This window comes from Gambusia affinis, linkage group LG11 (assembly GCF_019740435.1).
Source record: "Gambusia affinis linkage group LG11, SWU_Gaff_1.0, whole genome shotgun sequence".
Taxonomy (NCBI): Eukaryota; Metazoa; Chordata; class Actinopteri; order Cyprinodontiformes; family Poeciliidae; genus Gambusia; species Gambusia affinis.
This window is the reverse complement of record NC_057878.1, coordinates 2,431,874-2,454,217: the sequence shown is the minus strand read 5'-3', so window position 1 is coordinate 2,454,217 and position 22,344 is coordinate 2,431,874.

Sequence of the window (22,344 nt, the reverse complement as noted above, 5' to 3'; positions counted from 1 at the left end):
TCCAGTAAAATCAACAGAATCCTCTGACTGTGTGCTTCACAGCAGGTCGGCTCTGTGAAGCACACGTCACCAAACATTGGTTTAAATCTGCCAATATTTATGAAACCATGACGTGTCGAGGATGTTCCATCAGTTTCAGGTGACAGACGTATTTTGCCAATAGAAAGGCAAAAAACTTTCCAAAAACTGAATCTCGAAAAAAAAACAAAAAACAATCATGTTGCTGGATATCTTGAAAGTCTCTCTGTGATCTGATTTATGGATGCAAACTTGACTAAAAACCAACCTGTTGAGGATTGTATTTGAAACGTAATCAATTATGAATTCATTGATGGAACTTGAATTATTGTCGTGTTTTGATTGTTGAGTCTATGTTGCATTGTGTGTCTGTGTTTGATTTTGATGTAAAGCACTTTGAAATGCCTTGATGCTGAAATGTGCTATACAAATAAAATTTGATTGATTGATTGTTTTATCTGACCCTTATAATCCAAACAGTGCAAGGTTATACAAGGTTACACTTAATAAGAAACACCAATGGGAGGCTGTGTGACTCTGGATATGGAGCTGTGATTGGTTCATTTAGCCTAAAGCACAAACTGGCATCAAATCAAATGAACAGATTATCTGTCTCATACCATGCTGCCATGGCATGTTGACAGTTTTAACAAATATGTAAAAAACCTTTTCATATAAAAGTTATGTACTGCAGTTCTCAGTGTATTTACTTGGCTACTGCCCACTTCTTAGCCGCTGGCTTCAGGTCGGGGTCCCTGTTCCTGTTGGAGGAGCAATGAGGGACCAATCAGATGCATCTCCTTGACTCTAAAATCAAATGAGAATATAAACATGTTGATGTGAGCAGATGTATGGTAAACCCTGGGCATGGTGACCTATCAGTCAGTGTTTATGATGGTTGACGGCCTGTACTCTCTCTCTCTCTCTCGCTGCCTCCTCCTCCTCCCTCAGGAAGTGTCGGCCAGCAGATGGGAGGTGATGGAACTGTGTGGTAGTGTAGGCGGCGACATGACGAGCTGTCAGGCCTTAATGCATGCTAACATCTGGAGGTTGTTGGCCACGTCACTTCAGGGTCTTCTGGCCCCGGGCCATGAGGTGCCCTGAGGGACGCACACCCGGGGCCGAACACGGGCCCCCGAGACAGGGAGCCGCAGCACTCGTGGCTGCTTGCACGGCATCGCCTTCAGCGTCAGGAGGAAGACGAGGAAAAGAAGACGACGGTCGGAATAATACCTAACTTAGCAGCAACTCAAAAGTGTCAGAGAAGAAACTTGTCTAAGTGGGTCACGATGTGTGTGTGTGTGTGTGCTGCAAGACTATCAGAACAACGCATTTAAAGTCTACGTAACCCGCCTTTACGTCTTTGTGTGATTATCACAGTAAACAGCTGCAAATAGGCCATCATAAGACATCCTGTGTGAGCGGGAGGCGAAAGCAGGCGGGCGAGCGCAGCAGGGTGACACACAGACCGCTAAAACCCTCAACGACATTGAAGCACTTTGCTATTAGCGCTTTACGCTCGCGTCTAGCATCCAAGAAGCAAGTGCCTCTTCTGTTTTAATGACAGCCCTCACCCAGAGGTAATTTCACAGTGATTAAGGCAACGGGGAAAAAAATCCCATCTTAAAAGTCTCTAAATTGCATCTTATTTATCCACCTTTTAACTAACTACAAAAGGCAGACAGACAATGGCACTGCATGGTTCTACCTCTCCTGGCGAACAATTATACCTCAGACATTATCTGCTTCATTGTTGGTTATTAAATATGGCGCCCTGGAGATAACGCAGAGTCAGACCTTTGATGGAAAAGTTAAGATGAAGGAAATTAGCTTGCGTGAACTTTTGAAAAATACATTTATTTTTCTTTTTGCTTCACAATAAGCGGCATCATGCCAACAAGCGCCGCTCTGACCAATCCTGCTGCCTTAGCCGCAACCAGAGAACAACAGATTCCATTTAGTCAATCAGAAGTGGCTGAGATTGGACAGATTGCCATGAAATCTATTCCACATGCTTTTCATGGTTGATTGTGTATGATCTTCTTAATTTCCCAGACCAGTGATTTTACTTGAGGGTAATCTGGAAGGCCCTTCAATCTGTTAGTAAAACTTTAATCATACAGAACCTTTCAAGATAAAAATGCTAAAAAAGTGCTTCAACAAACAAAATAAGAAATACACAAAACAAATTGGATGTGACTGGATCTCCATTCCAGATTGAGATCTCCAAAGTTCCTGGAATCACCTGGTGTCTTGGTTCTGTTGACCGTCTGACCCACATGAACGATGTTGTCTGGAGAAAGAGATGACCTGAAAATGTTCAGTGTAGGAGGATGGACCTTTTAATCTATACATATGTCTTTAACAAATGGGTTCTTGAATCTGGGACCTCAGGGAGGAGCTGGTGGATAAATGAGGAAAGGTTATGTCAACAGTTTGGGTGTATTTTGGATATTTAAAACAAACAAATAAAAAAAATAATAATCAGCGATACTGACTCATACTCATTGCTTGTTTTTTTTACAGGTGAAAGCAAATCTAGGACAGAGTTATAATAATTTAGTTAGTTAGTTATAATTTTTCTGCATTAATTACTGTTCTAATTTATTTCAGATAAAAATATTTTCTCAATCTCAGTTTTCCTTCCTTTGTTATTTTTGTTATCTACAATAACCTGCGTTTAAGGTCAGTTCTGATCAGTCTTTGTCCTGCATGTTGCACTGTTTTAAAAAAAAAGTCTTGAGTTTTCAAAATCACTCTAGATTTCAGCAACTTAACTGAAAAAGGAACTGATAAAACAGCCAGTCGTTTCTGCTTCACAGGTCCATTCATTCCTGCACTGGTCTCAGTGAACAGGGACACAATCGGCTTCAACGAGTTTGGGATGTAATCAATGATGTCCCGTCAAGACAACTCGTCTCCGTCAAATCACGTTCTATTGTGCAAGTCGCAGAGAAAGGCGTGGATAATTACAGCTGAGAGCTGAGAAGTCCTGCCTCCCTACCTGAGCAATCACTCTCCATCTTTAAACTCATTGTATCATAATCACAGCCATTCACAACTCGGCAAAGTTTGAAATCTACGTCGTCTTCTCATCCTCCTGAATTATCCCCGCCTTCCCAACTCTGTTCATTTGATTTTTAACTCGATTGCGCTCTTACAGATGCGTCTTCCCGTTTTACACAGAAACACTTTGTTCTGACTCTGCACTGCAAAAACACAAAAGTAGTTTTGGTCTAGTTCGCAGAGCAAATACTCTATCACACTTGAAATAAAACGAAAACTAACTTACAAGTAAATTTTAAACAGCATATAGGAGCTTGTATTAATTCCTTAATGTTGATGAAAAAGTATTAGTTCCATCGTCAGATTATTTCACTATAGCAAGACATTTTTCTAATGCTGTAAGTGAAATAATCTGGCAACAGATCTAGTACTTTTTCAGAATTATTTACTAAAAACAAGCTTCTATATCTTTCTGAAAAGTTATCTATAAGATAATTTTATCTTATTTCAAGTGTGCTAAAAATATTTGGACTAGAAACCAGACCCAAAATACTCTGAAGGATTTTGTGCTTTTCGCAGTGTGAAAGGTTTTGGCAGAACCCTTGTTTATATCTGAGTCCCGAACCAGAAACTGAGATTTTACCTTCATCTCTTCACACCTGGTTGAAAACCTACATTTTAATCGCATTGGTCTTCCTGTAGGTCGCTGCAGAAACACACGCGCGCGCACGCACGCAGGCGCTCCTCCAAGCTAACGTTGCTAATGTTAATAGCTTGTGCCTCTTTAATTGGTTCCTAAACGCTGCAGGCAGGGTTCCCACTGCGTGCTTAATGAACAGGTAGCACTTCATGATTACAGCAATCTCAACCCACCACCCTGCTGCTGCAGACTGCTTTCACGCGAGCCGCCAAGCGCACACACACCTTCCACGGCCTCGTACGCAAATGGACAAAAGCAATTTGAGACGCTCCCGAGCGCCGCGGGACGCTGGCTAAATTAGAGACGGAGGACGAGCGGGAGCAGGGGGAGACAACAAAGGGAAAATGAGAGATGAGCGCCAAAGAAAGATGATTACTGGGTTTTGTGAGGAGAAGAAGAGATGGAATCATTTCATAGCTGTGAGCGTCAGGACGCACTGCCTGACGGGAAACCAGGAGCTGCGCTTCTGTTACAAATGCAAAACTTTTGTCGATGTTCCCCAAATGTAAAGAAAAAACACGCAATTTCACAATTGTTTCCATTAAAATTGCAGTATATAACTATAAGTTAGTTTTTTTTTCTTACCTATTTGTAGAAACAGTCACAGTGTCACCGTTTCAACAAACCAAGCCAAACAGTGTCAAATAAATTGAACTCCTCTCAGTGCTAACTAGGAACAGCCAATCAAAGCCAGGGGGCGGGTCTTAGCGCTGTCAATTTTCCTGTGCTGCTGCTCACCTCCCCCTCCATGATTTTGCTACGCTACAACTAGCAGATCTGATTGTGAATGGTTATGCTAGTTAGCATGACCACCGATGACAACAGATAAACAGTTTTACTATAATGGTTAAATGGTAATGAACATTTTACCATTAGTAAATGTTCCTAATGAGGTTAATTGGCAGCGTTTAGACCGTCTTCCTGGTTCTGATTGGTTGTTGTTGGTCTGGTGTGGTGAAATTCTTCAGATGGCAATACTATAGGGGGTAGTAATGGAGGAGATCGATCTTTTCATTGATCTCGTTGTTGACCACTTGACCCACATAATGCAAAAAAAGTTTTTCTATTGCAGTTTTGCAAAATACAGTAATTTCAATGCAGTTACCGTCTCATCCTACACCACCTGTTAGTATTTACCTAACGGTTTCACACTCCTGTGTAAATTAGAATATGTCAAAACTGGAATTATCATAGTCGGTTAAAGCAGCCACCAAGCAGTAATTCGACTTATAATTTGGTGATAAAAGCTACTGAGCATGCTCAGAGGAAGAGTCTGAAGGTAACCTATGGGGATAACAGCCATTTAATAATGGCTGTTATATAAATAAACAGCATTTCGCTGGTGGAAATGAGCTGCAGATCCGGACCGGAACCTTCTGATAACATCTGAAGCAGGTGGAACTGATCTGAATTGGGTCTTCATAACTCTCCTGTAGGTCTGTGGCTATCATGCAGTGCGCTCTCTGAAGCTCCACTCCTCAGTCCGTTGACAAAGATGTAAGTTGACGGTTTTTCGGGGTTTACCCCCTCCCCACTGGACTCACTCACACAGAGCCAACAGCAACCTTGGTGGGTCTCATGAAGGCCTGTATACGCGTTCGGCTGGGTGGCAAACCTCATGCTGTATATATATTTGTTCAAACTGGTGCATGTTGTGCAGTAATCCTCCGCCGCTCGGCTCAGCCTCCCACACGTGTATATAAACAGGCCGGGCGAGGCCTTGGGGAGATGTGATGGGTGAGGCTGGAGAGGGAGAGGGAAGCCATGCTCTGCCAGATGCCCTTTGTAAATAAGCGCAGTCCTCTGAGGGGCGCCGTTGGGCGTCCTGACTGGCCCGTCCCGGAGGACCCAATCAGGGTGTCGCCCTGGCGGAATGGGCAGTGAGAGGACGGGGTCTGGCCTCTGTGTGCCTGGTGTGGACCTGCAGTCACTGTGGCTCTAATTCATTAAAGCAGCTCTCTAATATAAACAGCCATTCATTTCACTGCCTGACACTGGGCCGTCTGGACAATGTGAGGAGCCCCAATAGAACTGCCATACACTGCAGTGTGTGTGAGTGTGTGTGTGTGACTGAGGTCTCAGAGAGCCTGCTGGTTCTGACCCAGTACAGTGAGGCAAACCAGAGGTGCCTGGTGATCTGAACGCAGGTCACAGAGTAAAACGCTAAGCTGCTGGTTTGAACATTTCACATTAGTGCAATTTTAAAGGGGCAGTATTATTGAAATTCAACTTTTTTAAGCCTAACATCATGTTATAATGTTACTACCTCATCAAAACCGTACCTGGAGGGTTGTCTTAATTCCATCATGCATGTTGGAGAAATCCTTCAATCTCCCATGGCAACCATTTGAGTGTGCAAAGACCCTGGGGGAACCTGGCTGTGCCTTCAAGACGAAGCTCCTCCGCGGAGCTGCAGTTTCCGAACTTCCTCCTCACACAGCAGCTCTCTCCCAGTCAGCTCCTTCAGACTAGCCAGCAGCAATTAGCAAACCAAACAGATGCTTGGTTCCAAACTTCTGCTTAGGAGCTCCTGTAATGCTGAGCTCATTACGGGAGCAACTACTCAGTGAAACATTGGTAAAAAAAAACAACAACAAAAAAACGTTGTTAAAGGGTTCACAGAGGAGCCATGTTGGGATGACTTCCTGAGGGCGGAGTTTCAGAAAAAGCAGGAGTTTTTTTTAGAGACAGAGACTCAATTTCTTTTTTTCTCTTTTTTTCTTTCTTCTTGGATATGTATATATTTAATTTTCCTTTGAGATAAAGTATTTTTAAATTAAGCTGATATAAGCTAGTATTAGCTCTGCAGCAGGGATAGTTGAGATAGCAGAGATGGTAGAAAAGAAGTTCCTTGTTTCAAAGGTTCAAATGGGTTTTTTTAGTCCAATTTCAAGGTGCTAAATTACTAAGCTAAATTACTTTTGATATATTTGATGTATTTAGCATTTTTATGCTAAATAGCTGAAGGTAACATAGTTACTTGATTGTGCTACAAAATGGCTCTATGTATGTGGCTGAAAAACACATGGTCCTCCTCCTTTAACTACAATTGATGAGTACGACTAGTACTCCTAAAACACTCTGTGTTTTTGTTCACATCTGGACCTTGGCAATACTAAACCTGTGGTCCAGCCAACACCACCAGCATCAGTCCAGTCGACACCAGTCCAAGCAATAAACATGATTGAAGATGGGAATGGTGACGTCATGAAGAGCAAAGTGGGTGTAGAGAGAGAATATTTGGGACACAACACCCATAGTCCTCTGCTTTGTTTGTGCTCTTTGCAGAAAGCTTATTGCATAGTAACTGTAGTGTAAGATCATTTGGGGAGGCATGTGTGAGTAGAAAATGATGTTAAGATACTTAATAGCAGAATTTTTTTTTCAGAATTTGAACCAGTTTTGATATTCACTGTTTCTTTATATCTTAATTTCAAAACCTACATAGTTTTGTACAGTTTTCTGCTCTGAATACATTGTTCTTTCTGCAGATCCAGTTAACAATTTATTGGTTATTAAATATGTCAAATCTCATTTCAATAATCAATTAAGTTGATTCATCACAATAATAAAGAGGATGCGCACGTCTGTTTTATTGTCTTTTAACTGAATGGAGAACTTTGCTTAAGTTCTCTGTTATCATTATTTTAGTACTGAACTAAAATAAATTTTAATTAAAAAACTATTACGGTCATTTAATATAAAGGTTCTGCTGATAAAAAAATTCACCTGTCTGATTTTGCAAAAAAAAAAAAAAAAAAAAAAAAGAGTAAAACTGTTGGCCAAAGTTCTACAAACCTGTATTAAAGGAAACAGAAAGAGGCAGTTTTACAGTATATTTCAGTTTGAGCTGAAAGGAAGAACTGGATTTAAATACATCAACACACATAAGTTCCTAAAACCCCACCCCACCCCACTGCCTTCTCACACACCACACACACACACACACGTGCTCAGGCATGTAAATCATCACTCCTCTGTCTCCAGCGAGTCCAAATTTACCAGACTAGACCCCCTGTAGCTCACACTTAACTCCATTTCTCCTCGTTCCTTTGTGATGAAACCTTCTGCTTTGATGATCCTATAGTAAAAAAGCTGTGGGAGAACTCAGAGAAGAGCTGAAGACAGTTTGAAATCACAGAATGCAAAAGACTTTAGTCATAATGGTGGGTAATCATGGCGCATTAAATTACACCTTAAAAAGGACATAAATGGCTCTGAACATCTCTGTGAAAGATGATCACAGTCTCAACTGACCAAAAGGAGGAATTTGTTTTCTCTGCATATGCTTTGAAAATATGTGTGATATTATTCGCCCCAAAATGTGTTTCATCTGGGCATTGGTGAGAAAGTTTCTGAGCAGTTTTAATGTGTCTGCTATATCAATGACAAAGAGCGCTTCAGGAATCAGATCCCATAGTAAAGAAACTTGGTGTTATTTTGGACCAGGATGTCATTTAAATCTCAGGTTTCAGAATAAAGATTCACAAATCTGATATTAATATCTGTATCGGTTTCCATACTGAAAAAATTCCACATTGGGTATTGATGATGATGTGCCTGATCCATAAGGACAGATCTATTCTATGCGCCTCGCCTGAGATTTATTTTACATTATATATGGAATTCCTGATTGCACTTTCTGAATCATTTGATATTTTAAATATTTGACCAAGGTAGTCAACCCATTGTTTTTGTCAGTTTCAGTTTCTTTATTATTTTTTCTACATTTGTTCTCCTCCTAACTGCACTGACTGAACAAATCAAAGTTGTTTTTCCACCTTTCACCAAGCCTGTGAAGCTGTTGGTGTATTAAGTGTGCTGTACTGGTGCAGAGTTATCAGATAAATTTGTAATTAATTTATATCCGTTTGAAAAAAAGAAACAACTTCAGTCAATCATGAACTGTTTTTCTGTTTTGGATCGGTATCGGCCAATGCTAACCCTCAGATATCTGTGTTGGTATCGGAAGAGAAAACAAAGTGTATCGGTGCGTCCCTTCGTGAGACCAGACCAAACTACAGACAGTGGCTCACAGTGAGCCAGATCACTTTAAAATGGAAAAATGACCAGGAATGTGAGATGGCAGATGACTCAGCATACTTTGACACAGTCAGAAAGGCCGTGGCCGCCCACTCACACTGATACCGACTGTGGAACCTGGGTTTTATGGGGCTACAAATACACAAATAAATATATACACACGCCCATACGTTCGAGAATTCACCCACAGATGGAAATACACACACACACACACACACACACACACACACACACATGCACACCCCCCCACACGCACACCTAGGTATCTGTGACCACTAATTGTGTCTGGCCAGCGCCGTCCCCAGCAGCCAGGGTCATGAGAGCGCTGGGTAGCCATTGTGGTGCCCAGTTAAACATAGCTCACCCCGAGACCTGTTATTACCCCTCCAAACTATCATCTTCTTCTCCTCAAAACCAGGCCGGCTCAGTCAGTTTAATGAAGCCGGCATTCCAGTGGAGGGAAACCGACATCGGCTCCCACAGTCCCGTGAAGTAGCAACACTTAATGGTGGTACACAGCAACCTCCAGAGAGCAGAGTGGCTCTTCGTACGCCACTCTGCTTCCATTGTGAGCTGCTATTAACGCTTAGCATTAATAGCAGTAACATAAGTGGGTTTAGCTGGCATATTTTTTTTAGCCAGATCAAAGTTGGTTTATTTCACAGAACTGTATGGGAAACACTTTTTTCCCCATCGCATGAATCACGTGATCAACAACCGGATGTTGCCACTGGAGCAAACAATATAGAAGACAACAGGAAGTGGTTGGAGGATGACGGCGCTGCATGTCTTGAAATGACTCAGCACATGAACAAACTCATTCACATGTGATTTTAATTGTGTTTATTATGTAATGGATAAACTGCAATTGTGAAACATTTGAGAGTAGTAAGTTTTGATGCACATTTATAATGGAGGCTCAGCTACTTTTATAGCATAAACATCAATGTGTTTGACTGGGATGTCATGGGATAGACCAATGCAAGTAAAAGTATGCCATGCATTGGTATAAAGTCTCCTTAACTTAACAGAAGAAACCCATTTTAGTATAATTATATGTTTTTACCAACTGTGCATATCTAGGAAGTAAAAGTGTTATTCAGTCTTATTAAAATAGCCCAATTGGAGTAGATTTAAGTCTGGACTTTGACTGAGCCATTGAAGCACATGAATACCCTGTATGTATGCGGTCACAATGCTGCTGGAAGGTGAACTTCTAACTACAGATGTACGATAATGCATATTTTGATATCGATCCAACACCAATATATAAAAAACAAACACTTTCTTGGTTTTTGCATACAAAAATAAAGATGAGTATAAACAACTGTATACTGAAATATTTGAATGTTTGTGACATCAGCAGCACTGCATCAAAGGGATTTTACATCTTTTTCAAACATGTATTTGTAGATTAAGTTGCATTTTTAAAAACATTTATTTCAGTAAAAGATGATTATTAACCTCTTCTGGGGATTTTCAGGTTCTGTGTGAAGCGCTGCTAGAATTGAACCAAAGCAAAAGCTGAACTGAGATAAGTTCAGTTAAAAGCAGGAGATTAGATGAATCTGACGCCTGTGTTTTCCAGGCATCAAGACACTATGCTACCATTAGTTCTTATAAAAATGTTGCATATATATCAAATATGACTTAAAATAAATTTGACTTCATAATTTAACGCCTTGAAATTGGGCCTCTGTCTCTTTAAGGAGCTCCTGCTCTTTCTGAAACTCCACTTTCAGGGAGTCATCACAACATCGCTCCTCAGTAGATGTGCAGTTCCACCAGGTGTTTGCCAATTGCTGCCGGCTAGTCTGAAGGAGCTAAGTGGAGGAGTCACGGGGAAATGAGTGGTTGCCATGGAGATTAAAGGATTTCTCAAACATCCATGAAAGAATCAAAACAACACTCCAGATATATTTTTGATGAGGAGATAACATTATAAAAATGGTGTAAAAAACATAGAATCTTACATCACACTGCAACTTTTAGCTGAGTTGAGTTGTCGGTTGAATTGAGTTGTCCTGTTTGTGTTGAGTTCACTGCATTTCTCTGGTCTGTAGAGAATCAATGGACGACAAAACCGAACCCAGCCGATTATGTCCCGATTAAAACGTCATTCCGCCTCGCTCCTTCTGAAGTTTTCAGCAAATTCAGAAAACATTTACTCCTGTAGAAATATCTAAAAAACTGTTTTATTGTTGTTGCCTCCACTTATGGCATCTGCTTCCCATTTGTCCAGTTGGAATCAATTTCCTGTTTCACTTTTGGAATAATATCAGTTGTTTAAAGAAGGCAGAGCCGCCAGCTGAGTGACAGTGTGGCCATTAGCTTTTGCTTCCCCACTCAAGGACTCCCCTTCATCTGTTGATTTGAATTAGCCTCCTGCTGCCTTTATTAGCAACAGCGGTGGAATCAGAGAAGGCTGTCTGTGCAGATCATTGAGGAAGGAAAAAGGGCGGTGGGGGGGCAACCGCTAAGTGCTTCACTTCTGATCTCTGATGGGGGTCACGGGGTCGCCGCTCAGCCTCACCCTGATGACTTGTGACACCGCCTGAGCAACCAAAACCACACACACACACACACGCACACGCACACACACACACACACACACACGCACGCACACACACACACACACACACACACACACACACACACAAATACAAAGGATTTCATTTCATGAACACAGAAAGCCATGAGGAGATTCTGCGCTGATAGTATCCTGCAGAACTCCGTGCTCTCGCTCTACAAACGATAGCGAGGCTCAAAGTGAAAGGCTATTTTAGGTAACTGTTAGAAACAATTAATGGGTCAACATGAGACTCAAGCGCGGTGTTTACAGGAAGTTTCCTCTCTAATCACGTCACCAAATTAGCAGTAATTTGAGGCTCTGGGTGAGACCGGTCTCATTTTACTTACTAGTTATGCCTGATCGCACCGGGCCGAGGCGCTGCAATTAAGAATGAAATGTAATCATATACTTTATGATACATGTTCTTAACGACACGCCAACCCAGAGAGATTAATGCCTGATGGGAAAGAGAAGATGAAAACAAAAAGGGCCTCAATTTGCTTTTTAAGAATACAAAATTTCTCTGTTTTTTTGTGTATTTATTCTACATCCCAGTACAGGATACATATAGCAACATTTCATTATATTAGTGAAAAAATTACTTGCATTAGTTAATAAATGAATATTGATGACCATGAGCTCCATAAGTAATTATGGTGAACTGAATGAATTAACTCCAACATTAAAACCACAACCATCAAGTAATAAGAGTGATGATAATAATAATGACTTTTCTGTATGAGGCTGCTGAACGTAAACATACAATGGCTCAATTAACAGAGTCCAAAAGTTATTTTTACTCAGTGGAGTTTGATTAGATGCAGGAATTACATCGAACAAGAAAAGAAGAATAATGCAGAAAGTCACTTCACACCATTGTGTTTTTTATGTTTAAGTAGTTATGAGGTGAAACCTGAAACCTGTTTTTAGGATGTAGGAAATGTAAATGAGGTTAAAAACACCATAAATAATTTCTCTGATAGGGTAAAATTTACGAAAATAATATGCACTATTTGCAATACTATGGATGTAACACTTTACGTTTCAATTATAAACAAACATATGCTGAGTCAGCATCCATCTATGTCTTGCTCTGAGCAGCTGCACATGTAACACTGTATCATAGAACACTATATGTATGTCATATTGGAACAACTTAAAGCTTTAAGCATCTGCATCTCAAACATCACTTCAGTGACCTGATAGTAATAATAATGTTATTTGATCTCGTGCCATATCACGCAGAGCTCTGTCTGCGCCTACGAAGATTTCATTCATCGGCAGGGAGATCTACTCTCTGATTATTTCACCTAACAATTATTTGACCAGTTCAATTCAATTCAGTTCAGTTCAGTTCAGTTCAAGTCAACTCAACCCAACTCTATTTATTCTACTTAAAGGCTGAGAGTAGCAGCACGAACCCAAACAGTCACTTGAAACAAACAACAATTAACTTGCAAAACCATAAAGCAAGCACAAAAAATAAGGAGACAAGAATCACCAAGAGTGTTAGAAGCTAATGAAACAAAAAAGGTCCTCCTCTATGGAGGTATATTCAGTGCAAAAGTATTTATGTGTTGTGAAATAGAAGTCAAAGAAAAAACTATAATTTTGCAATTGTAGATTTTCTTTCCCAAATAAAAGACGGTTGCACCTCTTCAAACTCTTTAGTACAAGCACTCAGATTGTGTCCTTTGATTCACACTTTTAAAAAATATGTTATTCACAATGAGACCCTGAGGCACCAAACCTGCCTCCATACTCCTCTGTGTCCTGTAAGCCGGTGGTCTCAGTGACCCGGTGGAGAGGAAGTCAGGGGTTTTTAGTAAAACTCAACCAGCCTTCAGTCCAAGTTGTCATCAGAAGCTACACATACTTCATAGCGTTCCACTTAATGTTATTACTTTCATGTTTGCATTTATATAACAGATTAATAACTCAGATGTGTTTTCACTTTTCTTGTTACGTCTCACTCCATCCTGTGACCCATGGAGGGCTGGGGGATGAATGCTCCAGTCTGCTCTCCTTCCCTCCCTGCCTCTGCCCAGACTGTCTCCTGTGTGTTTATCTTCTCATCAGGGCCCTTTATTGGTAAATACAGGGGTCCTGTTGAGCCGGCCCCTTCGCTCGCCCTCTCTCTCTTTCTCTCTCTCTTTCTTTCTCTCTGCGCTGTATCATCTCTTGCACTCTGACATCTTTGTTATCCATCTGTCTATCATCTGTGCATGTGTAGTGTGATATGCGTGTCTGGGAGTGTAACCATAGCGCCTGGTGTTTAGGCTATTAGAGCCGACTATTTACAATCTGGAGTTTCTTATTGATTATGTCTCTCTTCTCTCATTGTTTACACGAGGAAAATAAATAACACATGTCACCGAATCACTCTGACTCAATATCTTCTTTTACCTTCACCTCACACACACACACACACACACACACTCTCTCCCTGTTTTCCTCTTAACTGGATAATGTTTTACCACTTCTTTCTGTTGCTTCGAAGGTTTTCATTGATGTTTTCATTGTCCAGGGAGCCGTTGAGTTTAAAATGGGGATGAACTGATATGATCATTTGGGCCGATATCGAAAGCTGATAATAATATTTTTGTATTGGACGACTATTGATATTTACATATATATATATATATATATATATATATATATATATATATATATATATATATATATATAAAAATTCCTTCTCACCCACATGGTGGTGATTCTTCTTCCTCTTAGCTCGGGTCCTCTACCAGAGGCCTGGGAGCTTGAGGGTTCTCATGTATCTTGGCTGTGCCTAGGACTGCACATTTCTGGACTGAGATGTCTGATGTTGTTCCTGGGATCTGTTGTAGCCACTGTTCCAGTTTGGGGGTGACTGCCCCGAGGGTTCCGATGACCACAGGCACCACTGTGGTCTTCACCTTCCAGGCCCTCTCCAGTTCCTCCCTTAGGCCCTGGTATTTCTCTAGTTTTCATGCTCCTTTTTTATATATATATATATATATATATATATATATATATATATATATATATATATATATATATATATATATATTGGCACAGCCAAGATACTGCGCAGAACCCTCAAGCTCCCAGGCCTCTGGTAGAGGACCCGAGCTCAGAGGACGAAGAATCACCACCCGCGGTGGGTGAGAAGGGAATTTTTTTTTTTTTATATATATAAATATATATATATATATATATATATATATATAGGTGTTGTCCACACCCCGGTATGGACAACACCCTTGTCCCTACTGGGGTCAGGAGGGTTGCTGGTTTCTATCTCCAGCTAATGTTCCGGGCGAGAGGCGGGGTCACCCTGGACAGGTCACCAGTCTATCGCAGCTAAATATTAAATATTCTATCAAATATAAAATTCTATTTTATATATATATATTAGATATTTTTACTGATCATAAAATAGATTTCTGATTTACTGCCCAGCCTTGGGTTTTAATTGAGTTCTAATTAACAATTGGTAGTTTACTAATATTAAGGTAATGAAATGTTAATAAGTGTCAAATACATGAACGATACACAAAAGATACAGTGAAAAATAACTTCAATTAAATTAGCATTTTCAATTAATTAAGATGTGTTGTTCTTTAAATATATAATATGTTCATAGTTAACTTATTCTTAGTGAATTGGTGACAAAAATGTAGAAAAGTGCAATAACCTGTATTATTTTAAGATTTGTGCTCATCTGGAAAAGTTATGTTGTGTAAGGAAACCAACTGGCATATAAATGATTCCTAAAATTGGAATCAAGAACCAATGTGGGTCATAAATGATTCAGGATGGGGTCTCACAGTCCTCTCCTGAAAATAAAATAAAAATAAAGAAATAAATTCCTTTAATAGTCTTAGATAAGAAGTGTCATGTACTCAAAAGAATTATTTTGGGTGTTGAAAGCTAAAGCGGTTTAGTCCCATGCATCATTCTGAAATAGATCATCACATCGCCTTGGTTTCTTAAACCCTTTTTAATTTCGTCTTTTTAAAAGCTTTGCGTCAGTTGATTCTGTGTTTGGGACTCTGTGCTGGCGTTAAACAGGAAGTTAAAGTGAGCGACTCTGTGGGAGTGTGAAAAGCAGATTTCCACAGCATGAATCATTCAGTTCAGTGAAGCTCCAACACACCTGAAAACATCCAGGCTGCTGCAGCGAAGAACCCGGAGACAAAACTCAACCACGTTTTAAACTTCCAGGCGTTTATGTTGCAAAACAACGAGCAGCTGAAACCAGTAAGACTCACTCCTCCCTTTATGTGGAGGTTTCTACTGAGACAAATGTGAAATGTCACAAACCAATATTATACACTGGGAAGAAACTCAGTTTACAAAAATATTTGACTTGTAAGTCAATAATGTCCTCCATGGTTCTATATGAACCTTCTGTTGTCATCATTTAGCTGATTGTAAAAAAAAAAAAAAAACTTAATAAAAAAAATTAAAAGCAGGAATGATCTAGTCCTTCTACATTAAGGACGCCCCTGCTTTATAACAGCTTTTATATCAATCAGTGATTAATATCAGAATTATCATTCATATATTATCTACAGTGTCTTTAAATGATGCTGCAGATTCTTTTGTTGTTTTGTGTTTTTAGACATGAACTATTTTATTTGACATTTGTAAAGTTTTGCAGCAGAACGGAGGACGTCCAGTCGAACACATTATTATTATTATTATTATTATTATTATTATTATTATTATTATTATTATTATTATTATTATTATTATTATTATTATTATTATTATTATTATTATTATTATTATTATTATATGAAATGCAGCTACATTGTACTTTAATGTGGTCATCTTCATTATATTTGCCCAAAAGGGTGAAAATTATTAACAAAATTATAGCTGGCATATTTGCAGAAATGTTTATTAATGTCCACAGTATTTGTAGTTTCAAACGATCTCAATCAAACTGAGGAACCTAAACAACAGAAGTTGAGGTTCTAAAGCAGAATATGTTCTGTTGGTATATTGACATATTTGATGTCAATGGCTCTCATTAAAATGTTATGTTTGTTCCGTTGTTGACTTTATGGTGTCTTCTTTATAACTTTGTATTGTTGTGTTTTATTGTGGAAAGCACCTTGAAGCACCTTGCCGCTGACATGTGGAATAAACAGGAATAAACTTGATTATTTGATTGATGTATAAAAAGGAGGAGGAAGACATTTTTGCCAAAAAAAAAAGTTGAGAAATTTTGAGAGTTATCTCAGAAATTTTCTGGAAAAATGTTGGAAATTCCTGAGCCTGAAAAATACCAAAAACTCAAAATGTTCTAGATTAATCTCAGAAATGTTCTTTACACAAATGTAGAAATTTCTGAACAAATGTTCAGCTTTCCAAACTCGGTCGTTTCAAAGTTTTTTTTCTAAATACGTTTTTAAAAATTAATCTCAGAATTTCTGAGTTTTCTTTTTCTTTTTTATTTTAGCAGAAATGCACTCCTTTTTTATATCTACAATGACCCAAGTACTTGATGGTGAGGGTTCAGTCTGGACAGGTAGGTTCCTCCAGATGTTTGGTCTGCCACCACTTTCTACCATAACTAAATGTAACTCTATAGGACTGTGGCTGACTGTTTGCTGCAGAGTTGAACGTTGCTGATTGCGTTACATGTTATAAAAATCTAAACAACTACACAGCCTTTCATGGGTCCAGTGTTTATATTTGAGCTGGAGAGTGCATATCTGTGCTCTGGCCTTCCCAGAGCGGGGACCAGTGAGTGTGTGTGCGCGTGAGGGTGTGTGTGTGTGTGTGCGTGTGTGTGTGTGTGTGTAGGCATGGGGGCGTGTGTGTGTGTACATTGGGGTTATCCTCTCCAGATCACCTCTCCACAACAATCACAGGGAGGATGAGATGAAAGGGAGCGAAGCACGGAGACGCGGCGTGTTTACAGCAGCCAGGCCTGAATAAGAGGCTGCGGCGGTCGGTGGCTGTAACTCGAGCTGCGTGTGTGGATGAGCGCGGCGGGCAGCGGGGCTCTCTGAGACGGGGACTTGTTATTCCACAGTCGCACCACAGATCGTGACCAGCAATCAAATAAACTGTCTACAGTTTTTTGGGGGGTCCTTGAAGAAACAGCTCAGCAGGTTCTGACCTAATGCAGCAGCTGCACGCAGCGCCAGAAGCTCTTAAAGGGGAAGTGTTATGTTAAATTAACCTTTCTGAGCTTTACATCATGTTGGGATAGTATTCTCTCATTAAAAACATGCCTGAAGTGTTAGTTTGATTCTTTCATGCATGTTTAAGAAATCATTTAATCTCTATGGCAACTATTCAGCTGTGCAGAACGCCTGGGTGGACGTAGCACCGCCTTCATTCACAACCCAGCTGCAGTTTCCAACTCCCAGAGCAGTCTTCCACCATGACTCTCCCACTCAGCTTCTTCAGACTAGCCAGTAGCAATTAGCAAACACCTGGTGGAACTGCTGAGCTCTTTATAGCAGCTGCACCTGGTAAAAACATTGTTAAAGGTTTAATAAAGGAGCCATGTTGTGATGCTGCGCAGTTTCAGGATGTTTCTTAAAGAGATAGAGGCTCTTTAAGTCTTAAGGCGTTAAATTACAAAGTCAAATTTATTATAAGTCATGTCTGATACATGTGGCATTTTTATAATAATAGTTACTTTATTGCGCTATAGAATGGTACTATGGAAAACACATAAGCATGTTGCACAAAGCAGCTACGTGATTGGCTCCTTGCTGTTCTAGACTTCTGCTGATGGATTCGAACGGTTTGTGTCACAGGTCAGCAGAACAGAAAACATGCATGGCAAGTTATATTTACATTTAGATTTTACTGGAGCAACTTCCTTTTCAGTGACGTGAGCAACATGTGAGCAGCATTCCTGAAGTGAGAGGACCTATTTTTGAAATTATTGATGTCATACAGTACTTTCCGCTGTCAGACATGAGTTCATTTAAGCACATAAAACCCAGCATGTTTTAAGGCACGGTATCCAAAGTGTGGCCTGGGGGCCATTTGTGGCCCTTGAACTGAGATTGTGCGTCTTCCACCTGACCTGTCCAGCTCAGGTACTTATTTTTAATCAGCGTAAAACTATTACCAACATTTTTATACAATGGAAAATGTTAAGTGTGACAGTTCACAAGTGTTTGTCTTTTATAGTCAAGCTTTTAAAATAAGAGGAATTAAGTCCATCCAGAGACTTTGACTGAAATTAACTATTATTTCATTTATTAATTTTAGCTAAATAGAGCAAAGTGAGTCCAAAATATTTGAAATCTACATGCTTCTCTTTTAGTATAAGAAACACGCAAAATGTCTTTTATGTTTTGGATCTACAATGAAGAACATCCCTTTCCTACTAAATAAATAAATAATAAAAAATTGGACAGCTTTATTTGCTTGTTTTTTGTTTTCTTGGCCCGTGAGTAGTTTTGAATCAACGACGTTGGCCGACGTGTCAAAAAATTTGGACTCCAGTGTTTTAAATGTTAGTTTGGAATATTCTAGTGAAGATTTCACTAGTAATAAATAATTACCCTACCTGTTGTAGAAAGATGAAAAATTCAGTAGAGAAGCTCACAAGGTTGGAACATTGAAAACATTCAGCCTGAGAATGAGATGACCTGCTGTTCCCTCTGCGGCCAACAGGGAGCAGTAGTGGCCTGGTAAAGTCTGCAGAGATCCTCGTTAACTGTCGCCTCACCTCCGGCTTTTCAGGCCCTGACCCTCACCCTGCAGGCCACAGTCTGTCTGTGTAGGCGGGCGTATGTGTGCGCGACATTGAGTGTGTTACAGGAGAAATAGAGGTGCTGTGGAACATCTCTCAGTGAGTCTGCGTTTACATTCCCAGCCTGCGTGTGCGTGTGTGTGTGTGTGTGTGTGTCTAAGCATGCATGTTGCTTTTGAGAGGCTGTGTGTGTGAACAGAACTCAGTCATCAGTCTGCTGGGTGTCGGATCGTTGATCTGCAGAGCGAACATGAATGGATGTTATGGAGCCTCAAGATGCATGTCAGTGTTTGACACACTTTCCTCTTTTGGCAGTTTAACTTTAGATCACTTTCACTCTTGTGGACTTTTGCTTTGACAAAAGAGAAGTAAGAACTGAATTTGAAGAATGAACTGCAAAACGCCACGCAATGGCCACGTTTAAATTTATGTATTCAAAAATATTCTCCATGTTTTGCCTTTAACATTGAGTTTTAATTACATTTTTTTTTTTATTCAATTTTAATTTTGGATTAATTTTAGGAAGATTATCCAGGCTTTTATTTTGGTTTCAAAAACCACATGAAGTTAGAATTGTAACAAGAGTTACAAATGTTTTTATTAAATTAATATCCTTATCTGTGGTTAGATTGACAACATCATTAATTATCAGAAAACATTTAAAAGGCGTCAAATTGTCTTTTAAACTACTTGCGTAATTTTTGTAGAAGATGAACTAATTTGACTCCAGATTCAGGTGATGAAAGCAGAACGTCACCCTGGTCAAACTTTAACAGACTCTTCCTGGTGGACAGAGAACATTTCTGCATATTTAAGGAAACATAATGGAGGACAGAGAATGGAGCTGTCATAGAGCCTAAACTAAACCAGGTACAGGTGGTGTCGAAAAATAATCAAACTAATCAAACTGTTAAAACCTGGACTAAAATATGACACAACTCTTAGATTTATACACAAAATGAATCAGTTGAATCAGTTCACAGTAAAGTGAAGCAAATCCCATCTAATTAAAGCTAAATCTCTGCCCTGTCTGCAAGTTTATAGGCCTGGTCTGACCGACGCTTCCACTTTGGAACACATCAGTATTAACTCACACATGACAGAAAATACTAAACATGTTCACAAGGCACTTAATCCAGTTTATTTTCACTCATACAGAACCAGCTCAGAGCCATAAATCCACGCTGGTGGCAGCATTAGGTTTCAGGAAATCTTTTCATTTGACCAAAACTGTTCTTCTGACCTTAAGTAACATTTATGTTTTGCAGAGACTCAGTTAGTTCCTTCGAGTGACTCAGAGAACATAGAGGAACCTACAGTAAGGAGACTTTTCAGCCTGAAACACTTGGAGACGGTCAGGAGTTACAAGAAGAGTCTGACTGCTGTAATGGCAAGAAAGATTTTTCTGTTCCTTATTGAGGAGTATAAATAATGCTCAGCTTGCATTTCTATGTAAAATAAAATGTAAATAAAAACAAACTTTTCTAAAATTCATATTTCTTTTATGTTGTTTTGTCTTTTGAGAGATGCCTAATTTTTCTGTTGGAGACAAACAACAAATGACTTAATTTATTTTAATTTACATTTTTCAATAACCTCAAGCTTGCATGAATGAACAAATGAATGAACAAATGAATGAATGAATGAATGAATGAATGAATGAATGAATTGCATTGCTGGTCAGTACAGCCCATTAGATCTGGAGACCCTCAACAGACCTTGTACTTCTCATGGAGACTCTGGTTCTACAATCAGTTCTAAGTTCTATTTTCACTGTGAAATTTAAATTAATTTCCACATTTAATAATCCAGAAGTTCACAGACTCTATCATTCTTTAGTTGTTGATGATTTTAAATAGCCTAATGAGCAAATTTATATCAGTTTATTGCTGTCCTCTTCTTATTAATATAGCAACATTTCCATTAACACTCTTCTCATCCATTCCAGGTGTCAAAGAGAAATTTTTAAAAAAAAGAGTTTGTCCACTTCATTTAAATCCCGTTTACACACACCTGCTGTCCTAACCTCTCTTACATAATTAAGAGAGAAAATCTGCGCTGTTCCAACTCTTGTTTAACTCCTTCCTCTGTGAGGGTCAGAAGGCCAAATGTTCTGAATCCCTCACTGAGCTCATCCCTGCTGCATCTGCTGTTATTATTATTTTCTCCTTTAAAATATAACAATAATAACATGGGGAAAATGTCTTGTTATAAATAACTTGCCAGTGGAACTGATTTCAACAGTTTGAAGGAATCGTTGGCTCTAAACAAGCTTCTATTTCTTGCTGCAAAGTTACATATAAGTCAGTTTTATATATTTTAAGTGTACTGAGATATTTGCACCGAAATCTAGACCAAAAACATTTGCTAAGATTTTGTGTTTTTGCAGCATTTCACCCCTGACATCACACTTTTGTGATAACTTATCACTTTGGAGAAACTTTGATCATCTTTCTGTTGCAGAATTGTTTTGATTCAGCCACATTGGAGGATTTCTGAGCACGACTGACCTGTGTAAGGCCTCACCGTGTTATCTCAACTAGCTTTCAATCCAGACTGGAACATTCCAAAGCTAATTGTTTTTAGCATCCAGACATGGAGCTGCTGATGGGATCCTCTGGTCCTGCTGCATAAACCAAACCTGACAGAGTTTAAGGTTACAGACTGATGGTCAGAATTCATGGTTTCTGATGTTGCGTACAAACCCACTGTTGATTTGATTACTATTGAAAGTGGTTTATTTTGCAAAACTGCAATGGAAACACTTTTTCACATCACGAATCACACGATCAACAACACTATTGTGCCACTAGCGCAAACCATGAAGAAGAAGACAACAGGAAGCAGTAGATGACGGCGCCGAATGTTTCTTTAACAACATTGTGTGAACGACCTTATTCACGCAAGATTTTAAATGCATTTTGTTAATCTAATGCAAACACAGCAATTGCCAAATTGCTTGTTTTTTATATTAGTAGAATTTTTAAAATATTTCTGGACTACTCAGAGCTTGACCTGTATGTTCCCGTCTCATACCTGTCCAGCAGCAGTCAGTCCTGCTGGCCGTTCCAGCCGCTGGTTCCCACGCTTTGCTCTTCCAGTCAGCGCTCACGCTGATCTGCAGCAGAGCCTAGGCCGGTCCTAGGACTGCGGTCAAGTACAGGAAGGGAGGGAGCACGAATCAGAGCTGACCCACAGAGGCGCCTCCGGTCCGAGCCAAGCGAGGGCCTGTTCTGGTCCACTGCAGCGTGTGGAGTGTAAACAGACTGGACAATAACATAGAAG